At 35.4% G+C, this 14,834-nt stretch overlaps 1 long non-coding RNA gene across 1 annotated transcript in view; it reads right to left on the reverse strand.

The window, feature by feature from the left end:
- Nucleotides 1–3,675: 3,675 nt before the first annotated feature.
- Nucleotides 3,676–14,834, reverse strand: part of LOC122238576 — a 51,567-nt gene continuing 40,408 nt past the window's right edge. The window contains exon 3 of the long non-coding RNA XR_006217534.1: nucleotides 3,676–3,711. This is a non-coding gene — a long non-coding RNA (uncharacterized LOC122238576). The remainder of the gene's footprint in view (nucleotides 3,712–14,834) is intronic.

Genomic DNA, 14,834 nt, shown 5'->3' on the forward strand with positions numbered 1-14,834 from the left:
CTTAAAAGATATTCATTAATCTCACTGATTAATACAGATGAAAAAATCATAAATAAATAAAATTGAACAATATTTATCAAAAACAACCAAGTAGAGTTTATCCCAGGAATAAAAATAAAATAAATATAATTGTATTTATATTATTTATTATATATTAATACATATTAACTGTTTAAAGAAAAACTATCTTATCATCTTAATAATGGGGAGAAAACATTTACTAAAATTCAACATTTATATATATGATATAAGTAAAAAGCGTTATTTGCAAGTAGAAATAGAAGAGCTATCTTTTAATTTAATAAAAGATAGTTATCAATGTAGTGCTAATATCACATATAATAATGAAAATGTAGAAGCATTTCTATTAAAATCAGAAATAAGCAAAGATTCCCCCTATCATTACTTCTGTTTGATATTAGACTGAATGCCCTAACCATGTATCATAGCAAATAATAATAATAATAATAATAATAAGTGTAGAAATTACAAAAGAAGGACTCAAACATTTTCTTCTGCATGTGATACATTGTCTCATAGAAAACCTAAGAGAATTCACAGAATATTACTAAAACTAATAGGAAACTTCAGCAAATTATGGAATAAAACAGCAACTTATAAAATATTACAATATACCATGCAAAATTCAACAGTGGGAAGAAAAAAGACATCCTATTTCTTTTTTTAAGTTTATTTATTTATTTTAAGAGAGAAAGAAAGAGAGAGAGAGCATGTGAGTATGAGCAGAGGAGGGGCAGAAAGAGAGAGGGACAGAGAGATCCCAAGCAGGCTCCACACTGTCAGCACAGAGCCCAACATGGGGCTTGATCTCCCAAACTGCGAGATCATGACCTGAGCCAAAATCAAGAGTTGTATGCTCAACTAACTGAGCTGCCAAGGCACCCCAAGATATCCTATTTCTAACAGCAATGAAAACTATAACTATATATATATATGGCAAAAGTTGTAAAAGGTTTTTTTTGTTAGTGATTACCAAACATTACTAAAGAGCAAGAAGAATTGGATAAATTAAAATTTGAACTACATTCATGGAAGGAAAGATTCTCAAAATCATAAAGTTATCAATTATTCCTTATTTAAAATATAAATTTAAAAAATTACAATAACAATTTTAACAAGATTTTATGGAATTTTGACAAGCTGATTCTGAAACAAATATGGAAAAATTAAGGACTGAGAAGAGCTAAGAATGTTTTGAAAAACAAGGAAGAGGAAATTTTGTTAACAGATAGAAAAGCTTATGAAGCTGTTATAATTAACATAGTGTTTTATTGTCATCTGGATTGTGTAATATACAAACGAAGCAGAATACAGAAATATAAATGAAAGTATATGAACAGTTGATATATAACAGCATTGATATTAAGTATAGGGTGGCTGGGATTTCCCTCAAAAATAATATGATATCAGAGGAAATGAATAAAACTTAAATAGGATAGAATTGGCCAAGGGTTGATGGTTGTTGATTCAGGAGATAGGTACATGGGTATTCATTATTATTTTGTCTACTTTTACCAAAACTTCCAGTATAAAAGGTATTGAAAAGGGGGCACCTGAGTGGCTCAGTCTGTTGAGTGCCGGACTCTTGATTTTGGCTTAGGTCATGATCTCACAGTTTGGGAGTTCAAGCCCACACTATCAGCATGGAGCCTGCTTAGGATTCTCTCTCTCTCTCTCTCTCTCTCTCTCTCTCCTCCCCTGCTCACACACTCTCTCTCTCAAAACAAATAAATAAGCCTTAAAAAAGTATTCAAAAGTTACCTCCTAAATATAGTAATAAACTCATATATAAGATTAAATATATACATACTGAGCAAGAAAAATCAAGGGAAATGAGAGATTATTTAATGAATAATTCTGGAACAATGGGTTATCATATGGAAAAAAAAATGAAATTATATCCCTATCTTATCACACACACACACACACACTCCAGATAAGTTAAAAAAAAAAAAAAAACTTCTATGTGAAAAACAAATTTTTTGAAGAAAATAAAGCAGAATATTTTCTTAATCCTGGGGTAGTATGATTTCTTCAACATGACACAAAAAAAATACATTATTCATAAAGGAGAGAAAGGATTTACTTTAAGTATATCTAAATTTAAAACTTTTCTATGACAAGAGATTTTCAAAAAAATTTTAAAGCCAAAAATTAGAAAGAGATGTTTGCAATAAATAAAACAAAGGATTATTTGTATTATCCATAATACAAAGAGAACTCCTATGAATTACTAATAAAGTGACAAACAATAAAAAAAAAACTGGAGAAAGTTTATGAACAGGCAATTCACAAAAGAGAAAACCCAAATGAACATTGACAATATGAAAAATAATTTTCACTCTTGCTAGACATCTGGGCAATGCAAATTATAACACGAGATACAATTAACTTCACACTCATCAGCTGGGAAAACTTTGAAATTTGAAAACAATAAGCATTGGCCAAAATATGAAGTACTAGAAATGCACATATAACGCTCGTAGAAATGTAGAATGTTAAATCGTTTGAGAGAAATTTGGCAATATCCATTAAATAATGAAGATGTGTATTTACTAAACACCGGCAATTTCATTTCTAGCTAAAGCCAAGAAAAAAGTTCACATATCTTCAAGGAGACTAAGAATGTTCATTATAGCATTCTTTCATTACAGTGTTTTTAATGGAGAAAAAGGATAATAGAATAAATTATGGCATACACAGCACATATATTGATGTGACCAAATCTAAAACAAAGTTCTGTTGAATAATATGTGTCCTGTAATACTTATATAAAGTTTGATAACATGCAAAATACTACATATGTATTATTTACATACATGGTAATTGATAAAAATGTGCAAAGAAATGAAAACTACATAATTGTGAGTAATAACTACTCCTGAAGAGGTCAGAGGGAGTGGAATTATGAGTTTTGGGGCTTCAACTGTATTGTATTTCCAAAAACATAAAATGAAATTTAAAATAAAATAATAAAATAAAATAAAATAAAATAAAACTAAGACAAATATAGTAAAACTATATGATTTGGTAAAGCTGGGTGCTAGATATGGAGATGCTTGTTTTATTCTCTATATTTTTATGTTTATTTAGATTATTTTATAGTTAAGAATAAATAATTCAAGAAAGCTTACAAGAAATAAAATTAGATTTTAATTTACCTACTAAAAAGTTCCAGAAAAAGCTCACAAAGAATGACAAACATTAAGAAATATCTTGGTAAAGTAATTGGATTTTAGAGAGAATATCTTGAACAGCAAGGAAAAAAACACTAGATGAAGCCTTCTAAAAGAAACTATCAGGCAGTCCTCAGCTTTTTCCATAGATTTCACATTAAGAGACAGTGAACGATACCTGCAACATCTTCAAAGACATAAAAAGTAGTCTAAGAATTTTACAGTCAACTGAACTCTCATTTACATAAAAAGACAAACAGTAAAATTTCATGAACATGTAAGAACTCAGTTCCCATGACCTCCTACTAAAAAGTTATTAAAGGATGGAGTTTGAATTGCAGAAATAGGATTAAAACAAATATGGAATAAATACAGTAAACTTTATAAATCCTATTAATATATAAATAATACCACAAAAGATATAAGAAGAAAAAAGAAAAGATGGAAAAAAGTAAAAATATGCTGGTTTTATCCTTACCTCTTACTCTTGGTTATACGATTATGCCACCTGGAGCTGATGAGTCAAATAATAAAGGTATAAGTACATTTATAGGTATAAAAATAAAACCAATAATAAAATAATTAATACTGAATAATAGAGGGGAACAAGGAGAAAGAAGGGAAAACATTAATTATAATATTGTTCATAGCAAGAAGTCAAAGTATATTATCTAAAGAAATAAAAAAGTAAAGTTATAAAGTTAATCATTAGAACAAAAATGTAAACCATTTAAGTTATCAGAAAAACAGTAAAAAAATAAAGAAAATATAAGCCATATTATGAAAAAAATTAAAATCAAAGGTTTAGTGTTAAATATAGTGGCACATAGGAATTGGCAAAGGGTTATGTCAACATATGTAAATGAGTAAAACATTCTTAATTACAGAAACAGACTTACAAAATATACAACAAAGCAAAATCCAACATTATGCCATATATAATCTAAATATTAAACATCAAATGATAGAGGGTATTAGGCAAATACAAACAAAAAAGAAATTGTAAATTTAACATTATTTAGGATTGACTTCAGAGCAAAAGTAGTAAATTATACCAAGGTAAATTTATTAAATTCTATCTATCAAATCTACTTTCATAAATCAAATTATACAATTACTCTAAAAAGAACTATACAGAAATGCACTAGTTATAGGAAACTTTATTTTACAAGCCTCAGTTCAGTACAGATGAAGTGATAAAAAATATGGAAAGATCTAATTGATATAAGGAGATGCATATATATGGATATATGGTGAATTCTATGTCCTGAAAGGAACAATATATCTTATTTTGACACATAACATGGAATATTCATAAAATTGGCCATATACTAGGTCATAAAAATCCCTCAAAAAATTAAAAGTATAAATAATATAGGCACCATTCTCTGGTCAAAATGAAATAAAACTATACATTAATATGGGGTGCCTGGGTGGCTCAGTCAGTTAAGCCTCTGACTCTGGCTCAGGTCTCAATCTCATGCTTCATGAGATCAAGCTCCCTATCCAGACTTTATGGAGCTTTGCACTGACCGTGGAGCCTGCTTAGGATTCTCCTTTTCCCTCTCTTTCTGCCCCTTAAATGTAAAACTGCTCGCTCTCTCTCTCTCTCTCTCTCTCAGTAAATAAACTTAAAAAAAAGAGTGAGAGACCAAGAGTGGTTTCAGTATTAAAAACAAAAACAAATATATATATATATATATATATATATATATAAATAACAATACAAGAAATAAAAATAAATCCCTGTCACCTCAAAATTTTAGAATGTTTACAGAGAAACAGAACTGTTCACAGAGAAATAAAATTGAAATTGAAAAAAAGCTATTAACTTGTCATGAAATTATAGACATTATTAGAAATTATCATAGAAACACTCCATATCTGAACTTATGGGATACACATAAAGCAGTGAGAAATTCATAGCCCTAATTGCACATATAAAAATAAGAAAGAGGAAAATCTATAAATTAAGCATCCAATTTACAAAGTTAGAAGATGGGGTGCTTAGCTATCTCAGTCAGTAGGGCATGTGACTCTTGATCTCAGGGTCATGAGTTCAAGCCTCATTATAGGCATAGAGATTACTTTTTAAAAAATTTAGAAGAAAGGGGCACCTGAGTGGCTCAGGTGGTTGACCCGACTTCAGCTCGGGTCATGATCTCACAGTCCATGCGTTCAAGCCCCACATCCGGCTCTGTGCTGACAGCTCAGAGCCTGGAGCCTGCTTCAGATTCTGTGTCTCCCTCTCTCTCTGCCCCTCCCCTGCTCGCACTCTGTCTCTCTCTTTCTCTCTCAAAAATAAATAAATATTAAAAATAAATAAATAAAATAAAAATTTAGAAGAAAACATTACAATAAACCTAAGAAAAGCAAATAAAATTAAAAACAAGAGCATTAGTTAACAAATTATAAAATTTTCAATTTGCTTTTCTTTTCAAATAAATAAGTAAACTGATAGTGGTAAATGCCTGGTTTGGCTCTCTCAACTTCCTTTTAAGCCCCTTTCTATTTGGACAAGATATAAAATAAAGAACAATTTTTCCAATATTCCCCTGAAGTTGGGGTTCTGGTATATGTATAAGAATCTGCCAATTAGATGCACTTGCATAATACTTAGAAAGTTTTAACAACTTGAAGGGAATTGTTGATGGAGCAGGTAGAGGAGAAATATGAGAAGTTCAACTCGAGGCATGTTGATTTTACTTGTCTATTAAATATCAACTGGATACATGGTGAATGGACACATAAATGTGAATTTCAAAAAGAGCTCAGAGCCGGAAGTTCAGGAGTTATCAGCATATAGATGGTATTCAGTCAGGAGACTAGATGAGATACTCAGAGAATAACTGTAGACAGAAAACAAAAAAGAACCAAATTGTGTGCCCTGAGGTACTCCAACATTCATTCAGTGAAAATAGGTGGACCCAGCAAAAAAGACCAAATAAGAATGACCAGTGAAATATAAAAACTGGAAAAAGGGTAATTTCTTTGAAACCAAATGTAAAACAAAATAAAAAGGTAGGGGTTATCAACAGCTAATAGAACAAGTAAGATGAGAACTGAGAATTGACCTTGGAAATAGCAGTATTGGTCTAATAGAGACAAGTTATTTAACTTTTCTCTATTTATTACTTATAAAATAAGTATATTTTAAGTTACTTATAAAATAAGAATGCTAAAAACATCTACATCAAAGGTAGTATTGTGAGGGCTGAGTGCATGAATATATGAAGAATTGTGCCTAGCATGTAATGACCAGTCAACAGATGTCATTTTTGCATAGCATTTTATTCATAAAAGAAGGAAACCCAAACAATAATCCCCAAAGAGTTGAGTGTGTGTGTGTGTGTGTGTGTGTGTAGAATATTCAGTGGAATAATATGCATAAAACTATTAATATCTCTTCTGAGATGATAACATGATTTGGAGTGGGAACAGAGCTGTAGAAAAAGTAAAAGAAATATTTTATCATATAGCTCTTTATTGAGGTCTTTGAACTTAGAATGTGCTCATGTATATTATCTGTATGATTTTTTCTAATTAAAAATGTATAGAGAGGAACATACTCAACTTGATAAAGATCATCTATAAAAAATCCACACCTAACATCATACTTTATGGTGAAAAACTAGATGCTTCCCTCTAAAGATCGGTAACAATCAAGGACATCTCTCTGTCCATCACCTCACCCAGGTGCCCCAGTCGGTTAAGCATTGGACTTTGGTTCATGTCCTGATCTCACAATTCCTAAATTTGAGCCCTACCTGGGGCGGTGGCTGACAGCTCAGAGCTTGGAGGCTTCTTCAGATTCTGTATGTCACTCTCTCTCTCTGCCCCTCTCCCTCTGCCCTCTGTCTCTCTCACTCTCTCTTAAAAATGAATAAACATTTTAAAAAATCTTTAAAAACAGACATCTCCTGGGGCACCTGGGTGGCTCAGACAGTTAAATGTCCCACTTCAGCTCAGGTCATCATTTCTTGGTTTGTGAGTTCAGGCTGATGTCAGGCTCTGGGCTGACAACTCAGAGCCTGGAGCCTGCTTCAGATTCTGTGTCTCCCTCTCTCTCTGCCGCTCTCCCACTCGTGCTCTGTCTCTGTCTCGCAAAAAAATAAATAAATAAAAACATTTTATTACTTATTTAATATGAAATTTATCGTCAAATTGGTTTCCATACAACACCCAGTGCTCATCCCAAAAGGTGCCCTCCTCAATACCCATCACCCACCCTCCCCTCCCTCCCACCCCCATCAACCCTCACTTTCTTCACCGTTTTTAATAGTCTCTTATGTTTTGGCTCCCTCCCTCTCTACCCTTTTCTTTCTCCTTCCCCTCCCCCATGGTCTTCTGTTAACTTTCTCAGGATCCACATAAGAGTGAAAACATATGGTATCTGTCTTTCTCTGTATGGCTTATTTCACTTAGCATAACACTCTCCAGTTCCATTCACGTTGCTACAAAAGGCCATATTTCATTCTTTCTCATTGCCAAGTAGTATTCCATTGTGTATATAAACCAGAATTTCTTTATCCATTCATCAGTTGATGGACATTTAGGCTCTTTCCATAATTTGGCTATTGTTGAACGTGCTGCTATAAACATTGGGGTACATGTGCCACTATGTATCAGCACTCCTATATCCCTTGGGTAAATTAGTAGCAGTGCTACTGCTGGGTCATAGGGTAGACCTATTTTTAATTTTTTGAGGAACCTCCACACTGTTTTCCACAGCGGCTACACTGTTTGCATTCCCAGCAACAGTGCAAGAGGGTTCCCGTTTCTCCACATCCTTGCCAGCATCTATAGTCTCCTGATTTGTTCATTTTCACCACTCTGACTGGCGTGAGGGGGTATCTGAGTGTGGTTTTGATTTGTATTTCTCTGATGAGGAGTGACATTGAGCATCTTTTCATGTGCCTGTTGGTATCTGGATGTCTTCCTTAGAGAAGTGTCTAATCATGTTTTCTGCCCATTTCTTCACTGGATTATTTGTCTTTCGGGAGGAGTTTGGTGAGTTTTTTATAGATTTTGGATACTTAGCCCTTTGTCCGATATGTCATTTGCAAATATCTTTTCCCATTATGTTACTTGCCTTTTAGTTTTGTTGATTGTTTCCTTGGCAGTGCGGAAGCTTTTTATCTTCATGAAGTCCCAATAGTTCTGTTTTGCCTTTCCCTTGCCTTTGTGGATGTGTCAAGTAAGAAATTGCTGCGGCTGAGGTCAGAGAGGTTTTGTCCTGCTTTCTCCTCTAGGGTTTTGATGGTTTCTTGTCTCACATTCAGGTCATTTACCCATTTTGAGTTTATTTTTGTGAATGGTGTGAGAAAGTGGTCTAGTTTCATCCTTATGCATGTTGCTGTCCAGTTCTTCCAGCACCACTTGTTAAAGAGACTGTCTTTTTTCCATTGGATATTCTTTCCTGCTTTGTCAAAGATTAGTTGGCCATACATTTGTGGGTCTAGTTCTGGGGTTTCTATTCTATTCCATTGGTCTATGTGTCTGTTTTTGTGCCAATACCATGCTGTCTTGATGATGACAGCTTTGTAGTAGAGGCTAAACTCTGGGATTGTGATGCCTCCCGCTTTGGTCTTCTTCAATATTACTTTGACTATTCGAGGCCTTTTGTGGTTCCATATGAATTTTAGGATTGCTTGTTCTAGCTTCGAGAAGAATGCTGGTGCAATTTTGATTGGGATTGCATTGAATGTGTAGATAGCTTTGGGTAGTATTGACATTTTAACAATATTTATTCTTCCAATGCATGAACACAGAACGTTTTTCCATTTCTTTGTATCTACTTCAATTTCCTTCATAAGCTTTCTATAGTTTTCAGCATACAGATCTTTTACATCTTTGGTTAGGTTTATTCCTAGGTATTTTATGCTTCTTGGTGCAATTGTGAATGGGATCAGTTTCTTTATTTGTCTTTCTGTTGTTTCATTAGTAGTGTATAAGAATGCAACTGATTTCTGTACATTGATTTTATATCCTGAGACTTTGCTGAATTCATGTATTAGTTCTAACAGACTCTTGGTGGAGTCTTGGGAGTCTTGGGTTTTCCACGGATAGTATCATGTCATCTGCAAAAAGTGAAAGCTTGACTTCATCTTTGCCAATTTTGATGCCTTTGATTTCCTTTTGTTGTCTGTTGCTGACGCTAGTACTTCCAACACTGTATTAAACAACAGCGGTGAGAGTGGACATCCCTGTCGTGTTCCTGATCTCAGGGAGAAAGCTCTCAGTTTTTCCCCATTGAGGATGATATTAGCTGTGGGCTTTTCATAAATGGCTTATGATGTTAAGTATGTTCCTTCTATCCCGACTTTCTCGGGGTTTTTATTAAGAATAGATGCTGAATTTTGTCAAATGCTTTTTCTGTATTGATAGACAGGATCATATGGTTCTTTTCTTTTCTTCTATTAAAGTGACGTATCACATTGATGGACTTGCAAATGCTGAGCCAGCCCGGCAGCCCAGAAATGAATCCCACTTGATCATTGTGTATAATTCTTTTCATATGCTGTTGAAATCGATTTGCTAGTGTCTTCTTGAGAATTTCTGCATCCATATTCATCAGGCATATTTGCCTGTAGTTCTTTTTTTTCTGGGTCTCTGTCTGGTTTATCGATCAAAGTAATGCTGGCTTCATAGAATGAGTCTGGAGGTTTTCCTTCCCTTTCTATTTTTTGGAACAGCTTGAGAAGGATAGGTATTATCTCTGCTTTAAATGTCTGGTAGAATTTCCCAGGGAAGCCATCTGGTCCTGGACTCTTATTTGTTGGGAGATTTTTGATAACTAATTCAATTTCTTTGCTGATTATGGGTCTGTTCAAGCTTTCGATTTCTTCCTGTTTGAGTTTTGGAAGTGTGTGGGTGTTTAGGAATTTGTCCATTTCTTCCAGGTTGTCCAGTTTGTTGGCATATAATATTTCATAGTATTCCCTGATAATTGCTTGTATCTCTGAGGGATTGGTTGTAATAATTCCATTTTCATTCATGATTTTATCTATTTGGGTCATCTCCCTTTTCTTTTTGAGAAGCCTGGCTAGAGATTTATCAATTTTGTTTATTTTTTCAAAAAAACAACTCTTGGATTCATTGATCTGCTCTACAGTTTTTTTTAGATTCTTTATTGTTTATTTCTGCTCTGATCTTTATTATTTCTCTTCTTCTGCTGGGTTTGGGGTGTCTTTGCTGTTTTGCTTCTATTTCCTTTAGGTGTGCTGTTAAATTTTGTATTTGGTATTTTTCTTATTTCTTGAGATAGGCCTGGATTGCAATGTATTTTCCTCTCAGGACTGCCTTCACTGCATCCCAAAGCATTTGGATTGTTGTATTTTCATCTTCATTTGTTTCCATATAGTTTTTAATTTCTTCTCTAATTGCCTGGTTGACCCATTCATTCTTTAGTAGGGTGTTCTTTAACCTCCAAGCTTTTGGAGGTTTTCCAGACTTTCTTGTGGTTGATTTCAAGCTTCATTGCATTGTGGTCTGAAAGTATGCATGGTATGATCTCAATCCTTGTATATTTATGAAGGGCTGTTTTGTGACCCAGTATGTGATCTATCTTGGAGAAGGTTCCATGTGCACTCGAGAAGAAAGTATATTCTGTTGCTTTGGGATGCAGAGTTCTAAATATATCTGTCAAGTCCATCTGATCCAGTGTATCATTCAGGGCCTTTGTTTCTTCATTGATCCTGTGTCTAGATGATCTATCCAATGTTGTAAGTGGAGTATTAAAGTCCTCTGCAATTACCACATTCTTATCAATAAGGTTGCTTATGTTTGTGATTGTTTTATATATTTGGGGGCTCCCATAGTCAGCGCATAGACATTTATAATTGTTAGCTCTTCCTGATGGATAGACCCTGTAATTATGATATAATGCCCTTCTTCATCTCTTGTGACAGCCTTTAATTTAAAGTCTCGTTTGTCTGATACAAGTATGGCTACCCCTGCTTTCTTTTGACTTCCAGTAGCATGGTAGATAAAGAGTTTCCATCCCCTCATTTTCAATCTGAAGGTGTCCTCAGGTCTAAAATGAGTCTCTTGTAGACAGCAAATAAATGGGTCTTGTTTTTTTTTATCCATTCTGATACCCTATGTCTTTGGGTTGGAGCATTTAGTCCATTTACATTCAGCATTATTTTTGAAAGATATGGGTTTAGAGTCATTGTGATGTCTGTAGGTTTCATGCTTGTAGTGATGTCTCTGGTACTTTATCTCACAGGATCCCCCTTAGGATCTCTTGTACGGCTGGTTTAGTGGTGATGAATTCCTTCAGTTTTTGTTTGTTTGGGAAGACCTTTATCTCTCCTTCTATTCTGAATGACAGACTAGCTGGATAAAGGATTCTCAGCTGCATATTTTTTCTGTTCGTCACATTGAAGTTTTCCTGCCATTCCTTTCTGGCCTGCCAAGTTTCAGTAGATAGGTCTGCCACTAGTCTTATGGGTCTCCCTTTATAAGTTAGAGCCTGTTTATCCATAGCTACTTTCAGAATTTTCTCTTTATCCTTGTATTTTGCCAGTTTCACTGTGATATGTCGTGCAGAAGATCAATTCAAGTTACGTCTGAAGGGAGTTTTCTGTGCCTCTTGGATTTCAATGCCTTTTTCCTTCCTCAGATCAGGGAAGTTCTCAGCTATGATTTGTTCAAGTACACCTTCAGCCCCTTTCTCTCTCTCTTCCTCTTCTGGAATTCCTATTATACAGATATTGTTCTGTTTGATTGCATCGTCTAGTTCTCTAATTCTCCCCTCATACTCCTTGATTTTTTTACCTCTCTTTTTCTCAGCTTCCTCTTTTTCCATAATTTTATCTTCTAATTCACCTATTTTCTCCTCTGCCTCTTCAATCCGTGGTATGGCCACCTCCATTTTATTTTGCCCCTCATTTATAGCAATTTTTAGCTCCTCATGCCTTTTTCTTAGTCCCTTGATCTCTGTAGCAATAGATTTTCTGCTATCCTTTATGCTTTTTTCAAGCCCAGTGATTAATTTTATTACTATCATTCAAAATTTATGGTCTGTTATATTGCTTAAATCATTTTTGATCAATTCGTTAGCTATTGCTACTTCCTGGAGTTTCTTTTGAGGAGAATTTTTCTGTTTCATCATTTTGGATAGTTCCTGGAGTGGTGCGGAACTGCGGGGGCACTTCCCCTGTGCTGTATGGAGTAACTTGTGTTTGTGGGCGGGGCCACAGTCAGACCCAATATCTGTCCACAGCCCACCACTAGGGCCACAGTCAGACTGGTGTGTACCTTATCTTCTCCTCTCCCAGGGACAGGACTCACTGTGGAGTGGTGTGGCCCCTGTCTGGGCTATTTGCACACTGCCAGGTTGCGGTGCTGCCTTGATGGGATCTGATGTATTAGCCAGTGTGGATCCGCAAGGTGCACAGGGGCTGGAGGGGTAGTCTCAGCTCACTTTTCCTTTGGTGGTCTCCTGTGAGAGGGGCCCTGCAGCACTGAGAGGGAAGCTAACTCGTCGTCGGAGGCATGGATCCACAGAAGCACAGTGTTGGGTGTTTGCACCGTGCAAGCAAGTTCAGTGACAGGAACTGGTTCCCTTTGGGATTTTGACTGGGGGATGGGAGAGGGAGAAGTCACTTGCCAGTGCCTTTGTTCCCTGCAGAGCTGAGCTGTGTCTTCCAGGGCTCAACACCTCTGTCTCCCGGTGTCCTCTCACCCTCCTGCTCTCTGAGCAGAGCTGTTGACTATAATATTCCAGATGACTCACAGAGTCTGGCCCCTCTGTATTTGCAAGCGAGACTTCAGGGGCTCTGCCTTGCTGGGCGGGCTGCCCCTCCACTGCCCTGGCTCCCTCCTGCCAGTCCATGTAGCATGCACTGCCTCTCTGCCCTTACTACCCTCTTCTGTGGGCCTCCTGTCTTGCTTGGCTCCAGAGAGTCCATTCTGCCAGTCTTCTGGCATTTTTCTGGGTTACTTAGGCAGATGTGATGAGCAGGATGAGGTGAGCCCAGCGTCCTTCTATGCTGCCATCTTCCATCCCTCCTCAAATAAAAACATTTAAAAAAATTGTTTTAAAAAAAGGACATCTCTCACCACTCTTTTTTATATTTATTTTATTTTTTAGAGAGAGAACAATGGGGGAGGGCCAGAGAGAAAGGGGGACAGAGGATCTGAAGCAGGCTCTGTGCTGACAATCATTGAGCCTGACATAGGGCTCTGGGACTTGAACTGTGACCTGTGAGATCATGACCTGAACCGAAGTTGGACTCTCAACCAACTGAGCCACCCAGGCACCGCTCCTCTCACCACTCTTATTGAATATTGTATTGGAAGTTGTAGCTAATGCAATAAGATAAGAAAAGTGAGTGATGGGCATTAAGGAGGGCACTTTTCGGGATAAGCACTGGGTGTCATACATAAGAGATGAATCGCTGGGTTCTACACCTGAAGCCAAACTACACTATATATTAACTAACTTGAGAATAAAAAACTAAGATAGTGTGGTATTTGTGGAAGAATCAATAACTAGATCAATTAAACAGAATAGAGAAACAACATATAGACCTGCATAGTCAATTGATCTTTGACAAAGGAGCAAAGACAATTCAGTAAGGAAGGATCTTTTCAACAAATGGTGCTGGGAAATTCAGACATCCACATGCAAAAAAATAATAATAATTAATCTAGACACAGACTTTACATCTCTCATAACAATTAACTCAAAATGGATTTTAGACCAAAATGGACTATAGACCTAAAATTCATAGAAGACAACATAGGAGAAAATTGAGGTAGCCTTGTGCTTGGCAATAACTTTTTAGATACAACACCAAAAGTATTATGAAAGAAAAAGTTGATAGGTGAGACCTCATTAAAATTAAAAACTTCTGCTTAGCAAAAGATATTCTTAACAGTTTGAGGAGACAAACCAGAAACTGGGAGAAACTATTTGTAAAACACATATCTGATAAACAACTAGTATCCAAAATATACTAAGTTCTCTTAAAACTCAATAATAAGAAAACAAATATCAAACTCAAAGAAGCAGAGAGTAGAGTGGTGATTACCAGAGATGAGGAGGCATGGGAAATAGGGAGATATTGGTCAAAGGGTACAAAATTGCACTTATATGGAATGAATATGTCTAGATATCTTCTCTATAGCATGACAACTATACTTAAAATACCACATTGAACACTGGAAATATGCTAAGACAGTAGATTTTAGGTGTACTCATCATAGCAAAAAGAATGGTAACTGTTAGATATGTTATATTTAACTATAATAATCATTTTACTATGTGTATGTATATCAAATCACATTGTATGCTTTAAATATATATAATTTTATCAAAAATATATAAATAAAATGAAGTAATAGGGAAAAGTGTAAAACAAATAACTCAGTTACAAAATGGGCAAAAGATCTGAACAGACAACTCACCAAAGAAGATGGCAAATAAGCAAATGAAAGGATTCTCAACATCATGTGCAAGTAAGGAATTGTTAATTAAAATAACACTGAGATATCAATATACACCTATAAGAATATAACAATTAGAATAGTAGCACAGAGTGGGTGCCTGGGTGGCTCAGCTGGTGAGGTGTCCTACTCTTCAGATCATGATCTCAGAGTTTGTAGGATTGAACCCTGGGTAGGGCT

Source organism: Panthera tigris, chromosome B2 (genome assembly GCF_018350195.1).
Source record: "Panthera tigris isolate Pti1 chromosome B2, P.tigris_Pti1_mat1.1, whole genome shotgun sequence".
Lineage (NCBI taxonomy): Eukaryota > Metazoa > Chordata > Mammalia > Carnivora > Felidae > Panthera > Panthera tigris.